We start from the raw sequence: 15,370 nt of genomic DNA on the forward strand, positions 1-15,370 counted from the left end.
TGTGTGCTGCCTATATACACAGGTGCAGTGTTTTGCTGTGGACTGTGTAGTGTTTTGCTGTGTGCCACCTGTATACACAGGAGCAGTGTTTTGCTGTGGACTGTGTAGTGTTTTGCTGTGGACTGTGTAGTGTTTTGCCGTGGACTGTGTAGTGTTTTGCTGTGTGCCACCTGTATACACAGGAGCAGTGTTTTGCTGTGGACTGTGTAGTGTTTTGCTGTGTGCTGCCTATATACACAGGTGCAGTGTTTTGCTGTGGACTGTGTAGTGTTTTGCTGTGTGCCACCTGTATACACAGGAGCAGTGTTTTGCTGTGGACTGTGTAGTGTTTTGCTGTGTGCCGGCTGTTTACACAGGTGCAGTGTTTTGCTGTGGACTGTGTAGTGTTTTGCTGTGTGCCACCTGTATACACAGGAGCAGTGTTTTGCTGTGGACTGTGTAGTGTTTTGCCGTGTGCCACCTGTATACACAGGAGCAGTGTTTTGCTGTGGACTGTGTAGTGTTTTGCTGTGTGCCGCCTGTATACACAGGAGCAGTGTTTTGCTGTCGACTGTGTAGTGTTTTGCTGTGTGCCGCCTGTATACACACGTGCCGTGTTTTGCTGTGGACTGTGTAGTGTTTTGCTGTGTGCCACCTGTATACACAGGAGCAGTGTTTTGCTGTGGACTGTGTAGTGTTTTGCGGTGTGCCACCTGTATACACAGGAGCAGTGTTTTGCTGTGGACTGTGTAGTGTTTTGCTGTGTGCCACCTGTATACACAGGAGCAGTGTTTTGCTGTGGACTGTGTAGTGTTTTGCTGTGTGCCGCCTATATACACCGGTGCAGTGTTTTGCTGTGGACTGTGTAGTGTTTTGCTGTGTGCTGCCTATATACACAGGTGCAGTGTTTTGCTGTGGACTGTGTAGTGTTTTGCTGTGTGCCACCTGTATACACAGGAGCAGTGTTTTGCTGTGGACTGTGTAGTGTTTTGCTGTGTGCCGGCTGTTTACACAGGTGCAGTGTTTTGCTGTGGACTGTGTAGTGTTTTGCTGTGTGCCACCTGTATACACAGGAGCAGTGTTTTGCTGTGGACTGTGTAGTGTTTTGCTGTGTGCCACCTGTATACACAGGAGCAGTGTTTTGCTGTGGACTGTGTAGTGTTTTGCTGTGTGCCGCCTGTATACACAGGAGCAGTGTTTTGCTGTGGACTGTGTAGTGTTTTGCTGTGTGCCGCCTGTATACACAGGAGCAGTGTTTTGCTGTGGACTGTGTAGTGTTTTGCTGTGTGCCACCTGTATACACAGGAGCAGTGTTTTGCTGTGGACTGTGTAGTGTTTTGCTGTGTGCCACCTGTATACACAGGAGCAGTGTTTTGCTGTGGACTGTGTAGTGTTTTGCTGTGTGCCGCCTATATACACAGGTGCAGTGTTTTGCTGTGGACTGTGTAGTGTTTTGCTGTGTGCTGCCTATATACACAGGTGCAGTGTTTTGCTGTGGACTGTGTAGTGTTTTGCTGTGTGCCACCTGTATACACAGGAGCAGTGTTTTGCTGTGGACTGTGTAGTGTTTTGCTGTGTGCCGGCTGTTTACACAGGTGCAGTGTTTTGCTGTGGACTGTGTAGTGTTTTGCTGTGTGCCACCTGTATACACAGGAGCAGTGTTTTGCTGTGGACTGTGTAGTGTTTTGCCGTGTGCCACCTGTATACACAGGAGCAGTGTTTTGCTGTGGACTGTGTAGTGTTTTGCTGTGTGCCGCCTGTATACACAGGAGCAGTGTTTTGCTGTCGACTGTGTAGTGTTTTGCTGTGTGCCGCCTGTATACACAGGTGCCGTGTTTTGCTGTGGACTGTGTAGTGTTTTGCTGTGTGCCACCTGTATACACAGGAGCAGTGTTTTGCTGTGGACTGTGTAGTGTTTTGCGGTGTGCCACCTGTATACACAGGAGCAGTGTTTTGCTGTGGACTGTGTAGTGTTTTGCTGTGTGCCACCTGTATACACAGGAGCAGTGTTTTGCTGTGGACTGTGTAGTGTTTTGCTGTGTGCCGCCTATATACACAGGTGCAGTGTTTTGCTGTGGACTGTGTAGTGTTTTGCTGTGTGCTGCCTATATACACAGGTGCAGTGTTTTGCTGTGGACTGTGTAGTGTTTTGCTGTGTGCCACCTGTATACACAGGAGCAGTGTTTTGCTGTGGACTGTGTAGTGTTTTGCTGTGTGCCGGCTGTTTACACAGGTGCAGTGTTTTGCTGTGGACTGTGTAGTGTTTTGCTGTGTGCCACCTGTATACACAGGAGCAGTGTTTTGCTGTGGACTGTGTAGTGTTTTGCTGTGTGCCACCTGTATACACAGGAGCAGTGTTTTGCTGTGGACTGTGTAGTGTTTTGCTGTGTGCCGCCTGTATACACAGGAGCAGTGTTTTGCTGTCGACTGTGTAGTGTTTTGCTGTGTGCCGCCTGCATACACAGGTGCCGTGTTTTGCTGTGGACTGTGTAGTGTTTTGCTGTGTGCCACCTGTATACACAGGAGCAGTGTTTTGCTGTGGACTGTGTAGTGTTTTGCTGTGTGCCACCTGTATACACAGGAGCAGTGTTTTGCTGTGGACTGTGTAGTGTTTTGCTGTGTGCCGCCTATATACACAGGTGCAGTGTTTTGCCGTGGACTGTGTAGTGTTTTGCTGTGTGCCGCCTGTATACACAGGTGCAGTGTTTTGCCGTGGACTGTGTAGTGTTTTGCTGTGTGCTGCCTATATACACAGGTGCACTGTTTTGCCGTGGACTGTGTAGTGTTTTGCTGTGGACTGCGTAGTGTTTTGCTGTGTGCCGCCTGTATACACAGGTGCAGTGTTTTGCCGTGTACTGTGTAGTGTTTTGCTGTGGACTGTGTAGTGTTTTGCTGTGTGCCGCCTGTATACACAGGTGCAGTGTTTTGCCGTGGACTGTGTAGTATTTTGCTGTGTGCTGCCTATATACACAGGTGAAGTGTTTTGCTGTGGACTGTGTAGTGTTTTGCAGTGTGCCGCCTGTATACACAGGTGTAGTGTTTTGCCGTGGACTGTGTAGTGTTTTGCTGTGGACTGTGTAGTGTTTTGCTGTGTGCCGCCTGTATACACAGGTGCAGTGTTTTGCTGTGGACTGTGTAGTGTTTTGCAGTGTGCCGCCTGTATACACAGGTGCAGTGTTTTGCTGTGGACTGTGTAGTGTTTTGCTGTGTGCCACCTGTATACACAGGAGCAGTGTTTTGCTGTGGACTGTGTAGTGTTTTGCTGTGTGCCGCCTGTATACACAGGTGCAGTGTTTTGCCGTGGACTGTGTAGTGTTTTGCTGTGTGCTGCCTATATACACAGGTGCAGTGTTTTGCTGTGGACTGTGTAGTGTTTTGCTGTGTGGTGCCTATATACACAGGTGCAGTGTTTTGCTGTGGACTGTGTAGTGTTTTGCTGTGTGCCGCCTGTTTACACAGGTGCAGTGTTTTGCCGTGGACTGTGTAGTGTTTTGCTGTGTGCTGCCTATATACACAGGTGCAGTGTTTTGCTGTGGACTGTGTAGTGTTTTGCTGTGTGCCGCCTGTATACACAGGTGCAGTGTTATGCCGTGGACTGTGTAGTGTTTTGCTGTGTGCCGCCTATATACACAGGTGCAGTGTTTTGCTGTGGACTGTGTAGTGTTTTGCTGTGTGCCGCCTGTATACACAGGTGCAGTGTTTTGCCGTGGACTGTGTAGTGTTTTGCTGTGTGCTGAGTATATACACAGGTGCAGTGTTTTGCCGTGGACTGTGTAGTGTTTTGCTGTGTGCCGCCTGTATACACAGGTGCAGTGTTTTGCCGTGGACTGTGTAGTGTTTTGCTGTGTGCTGCCTATATACACAGGTGCAGTGTTTTGCTGTGGACTGTGTAGTGTTTTGCTGTGTGCCACCTGTATACACAGGAGCAGTGTTTTGCGGTGGACTATGTAGTGTTTTGCTGTGTGCCACCTGTATACACAGGTGCAGTGTTTTGCTGTGGACTGTGTAGTGTTTTGCTGTGTGCTGCCTATATACACAGATGCAGTGTTTTGCTGTGGACTGTGTAGTGTTTTGCTGTGTGCCGCCTGTATACACAGGTGCAGTGTTTTGCCGTGGACTGTGTAGTGTTTTGCTGTGTGCTGCCTATATACACAGGTGCAGTGTTTTGCTGTGGACTGTGTAGTGTTTTGCTGTGTGCCACCTGTATACACAGGAGCAGTGTTTTGCTGTGGACTGTGTAGTGTTTTGCTGTGGACTGTGTAGTGTTTTGCTGTGGACTGTGTAGTGTTTTGCTGTGGACTGTGTAGTGTTTTGCTGTGTGCCGCCTGTATACACAGGTGCAGTGTTTTGCCGTGGACTGTGTAGTATTTTGCTGTGTGCTGCCTATATACACAGGAGCAGTGTTTTACTGTGGACTGTGTAGTGTTTTGCAGTGTGCCGCCTGTATACACAGGTGTAGTGTTTTGCCGTGGACTGTGTAGTGTTTTGCTGTGGACTGTGTAGTGTTTTGCTGTGTGCCGCCTGTATACACAGGTGCAGTGTTTTGCTGTGGACTGTGTAGTGTTTTGCAGTGTGCCGCCTGTATACACAGGTGCAGTGTTTTGCTGTGGACTGTGTAGTGTTTTGCTGTGTGCCACCTGTATACACAGGAGCAGTGTTTTGCTGTGGACTGTGTAGTGTTTTGCTGTGTGCCGCCTGTATACACAGGTGCAGTGTTTTGCCGTGGACTGTGTAGTGTTTTGCTGTGTGCTGCCTATATACACAGGTGCAGTGTTTTGCTGTGGACTGTGTAGTGTTTTGCTGTGTGCTGCCTATATACACAGGTGCAGTGTTTTGCTGTGGACTGTGTAGTGTTTTGCTGTGTGCCGCCTGTTTACACAGGTGCAGTGTTTTGCCGTGGACTGTGTAGTGTTTTGCTGTGTGCTGCCTATATACACAGGTGCAGTGTTTTGCTGTGGACTGTGTAGTGTTTTGCTGTGTGCCGCCTGTATACACAGGTGCAGTGTTTTGCCGTGGACTGTGTAGTGTTTTGCTGTGTGCTGCCTATATACACAGGTGCAGTGTTTTTCTGTGGACTGTGTAGTGTTTTGCTGTGTGCCGCCTGTATACACAGGTGCAGTGTTTTGCCGTGGACTGTGTAGTGTTTTGCTGTGTGCTGCCTATATACACAGGAGCAGTGTTTTGCTGTGGACTGTGTAGTGTTTTGCTGTGTGCCGCCTGTATACACAGGAGCAGTGTTTTGCTGTGGACTGTGTAGTGTTTTGCTGTGTGCCGCCTGTATACACAGGAGCAGTGTTTTGCTGTGGACTGTGTAGTGTTTTGCTGTGTGCCACCTGTATACACAGGAGCAGTGTTTTGCTGTGGACTGTGTAGTGTTTTGCTGTGTGCCACCTGTATACACAGGAGCAGTGTTTTGCTGTGGACTGTGTAGTGTTTTGCTGTGTGCCGCCTATATACACAGGTGCAGTGTTTTGCTGTGGACTGTGTAGTGTTTTGCTGTGTGCTGCCTATATACACAGGTGCAGTGTTTTGCTGTGGACTGTGTAGTGTTTTGCTGTGTGCCACCTGTATACACAGGAGCAGTGTTTTGCTGTGGACTGTGTAGTGTTTTGCTGTGTGCCGGCTGTTTACACAGGTGCAGTGTTTTGCTGTGGACTGTGTAGTGTTTTGCTGTGTGCCACCTGTATACACAGGAGCAGTGTTTTGCTGTGGACTGTGTAGTGTTTTGCCGTGTGCCACCTGTATACACAGGAGCAGTGTTTTGCTGTGGACTGTGTAGTGTTTTGCTGTGTGCCGCCTGTATACACAGGAGCAGTGTTTTGCTGTCGACTGTGTAGTGTTTTGCTGTGTGCCGCCTGTATACACAGGTGCCGTGTTTTGCTGTGGACTGTGTAGTGTTTTGCTGTGTGCCACCTGTATACACAGGAGCAGTGTTTTGCTGTGGACTGTGTAGTGTTTTGCGGTGTGCCACCTGTATACACAGGAGCAGTGTTTTGCTGTGGACTGTGTAGTGTTTTGCTGTGTGCCACCTGTATACACAGGAGCAGTGTTTTGCTGTGGACTGTGTAGTGTTTTGCTGTGTGCCGCCTATATACACAGGTGCAGTGTTTTGCTGTGGACTGTGTAGTGTTTTGCTGTGTGCTGCCTATATACACAGGTGCAGTGTTTTGCTGTGGACTGTGTAGTGTTTTGCTGTGTGCCACCTGTATACACAGGAGCAGTGTTTTGCTGTGGACTGTGTAGTGTTTTCCTGTGTGCCGGCTGTTTACACAGGTGCAGTGTTTTGCTGTGGACTGTGTAGTGTTTTGCTGTGTGCCACCTGTATACACAGGAGCAGTGTTTTGCTGTGGACTGTGTAGTGTTTTGCTGTGTGCCACCTGTATACACAGGAGCAGTGTTTTGCTGTGGACTGTGTAGTGTTTTGCTGTGTGCCGCCTGTATACACAGGAGCAGTGTTTTGCTGTCGACTGTGTAGTGTTTTGCTGTGTGCCGCCTGCATACACAGGTGCCGTGTTTTGCTGTGGACTGTGTAGTGTTTTGCTGTGTGCCACCTGTATACACAGGAGCAGTGTTTTGCTGTGGACTGTGTAGTGTTTTGCTGTGTGCCACCTGTATACACAGGAGCAGTGTTTTGCTGTGGACTGTGTAGTGTTTTGCTGTGTGCCGCCTATATACACAGGTGCAGTGTTTTGCCGTGGACTGTGTAGTGTTTTGCTGTGTGCCGCCTGTATACACAGGTGCAGTGTTTTGCCGTGGACTGTGTAGTGTTTTGCTGTGTGCTGCCTATATACACAGGTGCACTGTTTTGCCGTGGACTGTGTAGTGTTTTGCTGTGGACTGCGTAGTGTTTTGCTGTGTGCCGCCTGTATACACAGGTGCAGTGTTTTGCCGTGTACTGTGTAGTGTTTTGCTGTGGACTGTGTAGTGTTTTGCTGTGTGCCGCCTGTATACACAGGTGCAGTGTTTTGCCGTGGACTGTGTAGTATTTTGCTGTGTGCTGCCTATATACACAGGTGCAGTGTTTTGCTGTGGACTGTGTAGTGTTTTGCAGTGTGCCGCCTGTATACACAGGTGTAGTGTTTTGCCGTGGACTGTGTAGTGTTTTGCTGTGGACTGTGTAGTGTTTTGCTGTGTGCCGCCTGTATACACAGGTGCAGTGTTTTGCTGTGGACTGTGTAGTGTTTTGCAGTGTGCCGCCTGTATACACAGGTGCAGTGTTTTGCTGTGGACTGTGTAGTGTTTTGCTGTGTGCCACCTGTATACACAGGAGCAGTGTTTTGCTGTGGACTGTGTAGTGTTTTGCTGTGTGCCGCCTGTATACACAGGTGCAGTGTTTTGCCGTGGACTGTGTAGTGTTTTGCTGTGTGCTGCCTATATACACAGGTGCAGTGTTTTGCTGTGGACTGTGTAGTGTTTTGCTGTGTGGTGCCTATATACACAGGTGCAGTGTTTTGCTGTGGACTGTGTAGTGTTTTGCTGTGTGCCGCCTGTTTACACAGGTGCAGTGTTTTGCCGTGGACTGTGTAGTGTTTTGCTGTGTGCTGCCTATATACACAGGTGCAGTGTTTTGCTGTGGACTGTGTAGTGTTTTGCTGTGTGCCGCCTGTATACACAGGTGCAGTGTTATGCCGTGGACTGTGTAGTGTTTTGCTGTGTGCCGCCTATATACACAGGTGCAGTGTTTTGCTGTGGACTGTGTAGTGTTTTGCTGTGTGCCGCCTGTATACACAGGTGCAGTGTTTTGCCGTGGACTGTGTAGTGTTTTGCTGTGTGCTGAGTATATACACAGGTGCAGTGTTTTGCCGTGTCTGTGTAGTGTTTTGCTGTGTGCCGCCTGTATACACAGGAGCAGTGTTTTGCTGTCGACTGTGTAGTGTTTTGCTGTGTGCCGCCTGTATACACAGGTGCCGTGTTTTGCTGTGGACTGTGTAGTGTTTTGCTGTGTGCCACCTGTATACACAGGAGCAGTGTTTTGCTGTGGACTGTGTAGTGTTTTGCGGTGTGCCACCTGTATACACAGGAGCAGTGTTTTGCTGTGGACTGTGTAGTGTTTTGCTGTGTGCCACCTGTATACACAGGAGCAGTGTTTTGCTGTGGACTGTGTAGTGTTTTGCTGTGTGCCGCCTATATACACAGGTGCAGTGTTTTGCTGTGGACTGTGTAGTGTTTTGCTGTGTGCTGCCTATATACACAGGTGCAGTGTTTTGCTGTGGACTGTGTAGTGTTTTGCTGTGTGCCACCTGTATACACAAGAGCAGTGTTTTGCTGTGGACTGTGTAGTGTTTTGCTGTGTGCCGGCTGTTTACACAGGTGCAGTGTTTTGCTGTGGACTGTGTAGTGTTTTGCTGTGTGCCACCTGTATACACAGGAGCAGTGTTTTGCTGTGGACTGTGTATTGTTTTGCTGTGTGCCACCTGTATACACAGGAGCAGTGTTTTGCTGTGGACTGTGTAGTGTTTTGCTGTGTGCCGCCTGTATACACAGGAGCAGTGTTTTGCTGTCGACTGTGTAGTGTTTTGCTGTGTGCCGCCTGCATACACAGGTGCCGTGTTTTGCTGTGGACTGTGTAGTGTTTTGCTGTGTGCCACCTGTATACACAGGAGCAGTGTTTTGCTGTGGACTGTGTAGTGTTTTGCTGTGTGCCACCTGTATACACAGGAGCAGTGTTTTGCTGTGGACTGTGTAGTGTTTTGCTGTGTGCCGCCTATATACACAGGTGCAGTGTTTTGCCGTGGACTGTGTAGTGTTTTGCTGTGTGCCGCCTGTATACACAGGTGCAGTGTTTTGCCGTGGACTGTGTAGTGTTTTGCTGTGTGCTGCCTATATACACAGGTGCACTGTTTTGCCGTGGACTGTGTAGTGTTTTGCTGTGGACTGCGTAGTGTTTTGCTGTGTGCCGCCTGTATACACAGGTGCAGTGTTTTGCCGTGTACTGTGTAGTGTTTTGCTGTGGACTGTGTAGTGTTTTGCTGTGTGCCGCCTGTATACACAGGTGCAGTGTTTTGCCGTGGACTGTGTAGTATTTTGCTGTGTGCTGCCTATATACACAGGTGCAGTGTTTTGCTGTGGACTGTGTAGTGTTTTGCAGTGTGCCGCCTGTATACACAGGTGTAGTGTTTTGCCGTGGACTGTGTAGTGTTTTGCTGTGGACTGTGTAGTGTTTTGCTGTGTGCCGCCTGTATACACAGGTGCAGTGTTTTGCTGTGGACTGTGTAGTGTTTTGCAGTGTGCCGCCTGTATACACAGGTGCAGTGTTTTGCTGTGGACTGTGTAGTGTTTTGCTGTGTGCCACCTGTATACACAGGAGCAGTGTTTTGCTGTGGACTGTGTAGTGTTTTGCTGTGTGCCGCCTGTATACACAGGTGCAGTGTTTTGCCGTGGACTGTGTAGTGTTTTGCTGTGTGCTGCCTATATACACAGGTGCAGTGTTTTGCTGTGGACTGTGTAGTGTTTTGCTGTGTGGTGCCTATATACACAGGTGCAGTGTTTTGCTGTGGACTGTGTAGTGTTTTGCTGTGTGCCGCCTGTTTACACAGGTGCAGTGTTTTGCCGTGGACTGTGTAGTGTTTTGCTGTGTGCTGCCTATATACACAGGTGCAGTGTTTTGCTGTGGACTGTGTAGTGTTTTGCTGTGTGCCGCCTGTATACACAGGTGCAGTGTTATGCCGTGGACTGTGTAGTGTTTTGCTGTGTGCCGCCTATATACACAGGTGCAGTGTTTTGCTGTGGACTGTGTAGTGTTTTGCTGTGTGCCGCCTGTATACACAGGTGCAGTGTTTTGCCGTGGACTGTGTAGTGTTTTGCTGTGTGCTGAGTATATACACAGGTGCAGTGTTTTGCCGTGGACTGTGTAGTGTTTTGCTGTGTGCCGCCTGTATACACAGGTGCAGTGTTTTGCCGTGGACTGTGTAGTGTTTTGCTGTGTGCTGCCTATATACACAGGTGCAGTGTTTTGCTGTGGACTGTGTAGTGTTTTGCTGTGTGCCACCTGTATACACAGGAGCAGTGTTTTGCGGTGGACTATGTAGTGTTTTGCTGTGTGCCACCTGTATACACAGGTGCAGTGTTTTGCTGTGGACTGTGTAGTGTTTTGCTGTGTGCTGCCTATATACACAGATGCAGTGTTTTGCTGTGGACTGTGTAGTGTTTTGCTGTGTGCCGCCTGTATACACAGGTGCAGTGTTTTGCCGTGGACTGTGTAGTGTTTTGCTGTGTGCTGCCTATATACACAGGTGCAGTGTTTTGCTGTGGACTGTGTAGTGTTTTGCTGTGTGCCACCTGTATACACAGGAGCAGTGTTTTGCTGTGGACTGTGTAGTGTTTTGCTGTGGACTGTGTAGTGTTTTGCTGTGGACTGTGTAGTGTTTTGCTGTGGACTGTGTAGTGTTTTGCTGTGTGCCGCCTGTATACACAGGTGCAGTGTTTTGCCGTGGACTGTGTAGTATTTTGCTGTGTGCTGCCTATATACACAGGAGCAGTGTTTTACTGTGGACTGTGTAGTGTTTTGCAGTGTGCCGCCTGTATACACAGGTGTAGTGTTTTGCCGTGGACTGTGTAGTGTTTTGCTGTGGACTGTGTAGTGTTTTGCTGTGTGCCGCCTGTATACACAGGTGCAGTGTTTTGCTGTGGACTGTGTAGTGTTTTGCAGTGTGCCGCCTGTATACACAGGTGCAGTGTTTTGCTGTGGACTGTGTAGTGTTTTGCTGTGTGCCACCTGTATACACAGGAGCAGTGTTTTGCTGTGGACTGTGTAGTGTTTTGCTGTGTGCCGCCTGTATACACAGGTGCAGTGTTTTGCCGTGGACTGTGTAGTGTTTTGCTGTGTGCTGCCTATATACACAGGTGCAGTGTTTTGCTGTGGACTGTGTAGTGTTTTGCTGTGTGCTGCCTATATACACAGGTGCAGTGTTTTGCTGTGGACTGTGTAGTGTTTTGCTGTGTGCCGCCTGTTTACACAGGTGCAGTGTTTTGCCGTGGACTGTGTAGTGTTTTGCTGTGTGCTGCCTATATACACAGGTGCAGTGTTTTGCTGTGGACTGTGTAGTGTTTTGCTGTGTGCCGCCTGTATACACAGGTGCAGTGTTTTGCCGTGGACTGTGTAGTGTTTTGCTGTGTGCTGCCTATATACACAGGTGCAGTGTTTTTCTGTGGACTGTGTAGTGTTTTGCTGTGTGCCGCCTGTATACACAGGTGCAGTGTTTTGCCGTGGACTGTGTAGTGTTTTGCTGTGTGCTGCCTATATACACAGGAGCAGTGTTTTGCTGTGGACTGTGTAGTGTTTTGCTGTGTGCCGCCTGTATACACAGGAGCAGTGTTTTGCTGTGGACTGTGTAGTGTTTTGCTGTGTGCCGCCTGTATACACAGGAGCAGTGTTTTGCTGTGGACTGTGTAGTGTTTTGCTGTGTGCCACCTGTATACACAGGAGCAGTGTTTTGCTGTGGACTGTGTAGTGTTTTGCTGTGTGCCACCTGTATACACAGGAGCAGTGTTTTGCTGTGGACTGTGTAGTGTTTTGCTGTGTGCCGCCTATATACACAGGTGCAGTGTTTTGCTGTGGACTGTGTAGTGTTTTGCTGTGTGCTGCCTATATACACAGGTGCAGTGTTTTGCTGTGGACTGTGTAGTGTTTTGCTGTGTGCCACCTGTATACACAGGAGCAGTGTTTTGCTGTGGACTGTGTAGTGTTTTGCTGTGTGCCGGCTGTTTACACAGGTGCAGTGTTTTGCTGTGGACTGTGTAGTGTTTTGCTGTGTGCCACCTGTATACACAGGAGCAGTGTTTTGCTGTGGACTGTGTAGTGTTTTGCCGTGTGCCACCTGTATACACAGGAGCAGTGTTTTGCTGTGGACTGTGTAGTGTTTTGCTGTGTGCCGCCTGTATACACAGGAGCAGTGTTTTGCTGTCGACTGTGTAGTGTTTTGCTGTGTGCCGCCTGTATACACAGGTGCCGTGTTTTGCTGTGGACTGTGTAGTGTTTTGCTGTGTGCCACCTGTATACACAGGAGCAGTGTTTTGCTGTGGACTGTGTAGTGTTTTGCGGTGTGCCACCTGTATACACAGGAGCAGTGTTTTGCTGTGGACTGTGTAGTGTTTTGCTGTGTGCCACCTGTATACACAGGAGCAGTGTTTTGCTGTGGACTGTGTAGTGTTTTGCTGTGTGCCGCCTATATACACAGGTGCAGTGTTTTGCTGTGGACTGTGTAGTGTTTTGCTGTGTGCTGCCTATATACACAGGTGCAGTGTTTTGCTGTGGACTGTGTAGTGTTTTGCTGTGTGCCACCTGTATACACAGGAGCAGTGTTTTGCTGTGGACTGTGTAGTGTTTTCCTGTGTGCCGGCTGTTTACACAGGTGCAGTGTTTTGCTGTGGACTGTGTAGTGTTTTGCTGTGTGCCACCTGTATACACAGGAGCAGTGTTTTGCTGTGGACTGTGTAGTGTTTTGCTGTGTGCCACCTGTATACACAGGAGCAGTGTTTTGCTGTGGACTGTGTAGTGTTTTGCTGTGTGCCGCCTGTATACACAGGAGCAGTGTTTTGCTGTCGACTGTGTAGTGTTTTGCTGTGTGCCGCCTGCATACACAGGTGCCGTGTTTTGCTGTGGACTGTGTAGTGTTTTGCTGTGTGCCACCTGTATACACAGGAGCAGTGTTTTGCTGTGGACTGTGTAGTGTTTTGCTGTGTGCCACCTGTATACACAGGAGCAGTGTTTTGCTGTGGACTGTGTAGTGTTTTGCTGTGTGCCGCCTATATACACAGGTGCAGTGTTTTGCCGTGGACTGTGTAGTGTTTTGCTGTGTGCCGCCTGTATACACAGGTGCAGTGTTTTGCCGTGGACTGTGTAGTGTTTTGCTGTGTGCTGCCTATATACACAGGTGCACTGTTTTGCCGTGGACTGTGTAGTGTTTTGCTGTGGACTGCGTAGTGTTTTGCTGTGTGCCGCCTGTATACACAGGTGCAGTGTTTTGCCGTGTACTGTGTAGTGTTTTGCTGTGGACTGTGTAGTGTTTTGCTGTGTGCCGCCTGTATACACAGGTGCAGTGTTTTGCCGTGGACTGTGTAGTATTTTGCTGTGTGCTGCCTATATACACAGGTGCAGTGTTTTGCTGTGGACTGTGTAGTGTTTTGCAGTGTGCCGCCTGTATACACAGGTGTAGTGTTTTGCCGTGGACTGTGTAGTGTTTTGCTGTGGACTGTGTAGTGTTTTGCTGTGTGCCGCCTGTATACACAGGTGCAGTGTTTTGCTGTGGACTGTGTAGTGTTTTGCAGTGTGCCGCCTGTATACACAGGTGCAGTGTTTTGCTGTGGACTGTGTAGTGTTTTGCTGTGTGCCACCTGTATACACAGGAGCAGTGTTTTGCTGTGGACTGTGTAGTGTTTTGCTGTGTGCCGCCTGTATACACAGGTGCAGTGTTTTGCCGTGGACTGTGTAGTGTTTTGCTGTGTGCTGCCTATATACACAGGTGCAGTGTTTTGCTGTGGACTGTGTAGTGTTTTGCTGTGTGGTGCCTATATACACAGGTGCAGTGTTTTGCTGTGGACTGTGTAGTGTTTTGCTGTGTGCCGCCTGTTTACACAGGTGCAGTGTTTTGCCGTGGACTGTGTAGTGTTTTGCTGTGTGCTGCCTATATACACAGGTGCAGTGTTTTGCTGTGGACTGTGTAGTGTTTTGCTGTGTGCCGCCTGTATACACAGGTGCAGTGTTATGCCGTGGACTGTGTAGTGTTTTGCTGTGTGCCGCCTATATACACAGGTGCAGTGTTTTGCTGTGGACTGTGTAGTGTTTTGCTGTGTGCCGCCTGTATACACAGGTGCAGTGTTTTGCCGTGGACTGTGTAGTGTTTTGCTGTGTGCTGAGTATATACACAGGTGCAGTGTTTTGCCGTGGACTGTGTAGTGTTTTGCTGTGTGCCGCCTGTATACACAGGTGCAGTGTTTTGCCGTGGACTGTGTAGTGTTTTGCTGTGTGCTGCCTATATACACAGGTGCAGTGTTTTGCTGTGGACTGTGTAGTGTTTTGCTGTGTGCCACCTGTATACACAGGAGCAGTGTTTTGCGGTGGACTATGTAGTGTTTTGCTGTGTGCCACCTGTATACACAGGTGCAGTGTTTTGCTGTGGACTGTGTAGTGTTTTGCTGTGTGCTGCCTATATACACAGATGCAGTGTTTTGCTGTGGACTGTGTAGTGTTTTGCTGTGTGCCGCCTGTATACACAGGTGCAGTGTTTTGCCGTGGACTGTGTAGTGTTTTGCTGTGTGCTGCCTATATACACAGGTGCAGTGTTTTGCTGTGGACTGTGTAGTGTTTTGCTGTGTGCCACCTGTATACACAGGAGCAGTGTTTTGCTGTGGACTGTGTAGTGTTTTGCTGTGGACTGTGTAGTGTTTTGCTGTGGACTGTGTAGTGTTTTGCTGTGGACTGTGTAGTGTTTTGCTGTGTGCCGCCTGTATACACAGGTGCAGTGTTTTGCCGTGGACTGTGTAGTATTTTGCTGTGTGCTGCCTATATACACAGGAGCAGTGTTTTACTGTGGACTGTGTAGTGTTTTGCAGTGTGCCGCCTGTATACACAGGTGTAGTGTTTTGCCGTGGACTGTGTAGTGTTTTGCTGTGGACTGTGTAGTGTTTTGCTGTGTGCCGCCTGTATACACAGGTGCAGTGTTTTGCTGTGGACTGTGTAGTGTTTTGCAGTGTGCCGCCTGTATACACAGGTGCAGTGTTTTGCTGTGGACTGTGTAGTGTTTTGCTGTGTGCCACCTGTATACACAGGAGCAGTGTTTTGCTGTGGACTGTGTAGTGTTTTGCTGTGTGCCGCCTGTATACACAGGTGCAGTGTTTTGCCGTGGACTGTGTAGTGTTTTGCTGTGTGCTGCCTATATACACAGGTGCAGTGTTTTGCTGTGGACTGTGTAGTGTTTTGCTGTGTGCTGCCTATATACACAGGTGCAGTGTTTTGCTGTGGACTGTGTAGTGTTTTGCTGTGTGCCGCCTGTTTACACAGGTGCAGTGTTTTGCCGTGGACTGTGTAGTGTTTTGCTGTGTGCTGCCTATATACACAGGTGCAGTGTTTTTCTGTGGACTGTGTAGTGTTTTGCTGTGTGCCGCCTGTATACACAGGTGCAGTGTTTTGCCGTGGACTGTGTAGTGTTTTGCTGTGTGCTGCCTATATACACAGGTGCAGTGTTTTGCCGTGGACTGTGTAGTGTTTTGCTGTGTGCCGCCTGTATACACAGGTGCAGTGTTTTGCCGTGGACTGTGTAGTGTTTTGCTGTGTGCTGCCTATATACACAGGTGCAGTGTTTTGCTGTGGACTGTGTAGTGTTTTGCTGTGTGCCACCTGTATACACAGGAGCAGTGTTTTGCGGTGGACTGTGTAGTGTTTTGCTGTGTGCCA

Source organism: Phyllobates terribilis, unplaced genomic scaffold, assembly GCF_046119375.1.
Source record: "Phyllobates terribilis strain yellow unplaced genomic scaffold, ASM4611937v1 Scaffold_1__5_contigs__length_1240528914, whole genome shotgun sequence".
NCBI lineage: Eukaryota > Metazoa > Chordata > Amphibia > Anura > Dendrobatidae > Phyllobates > Phyllobates terribilis.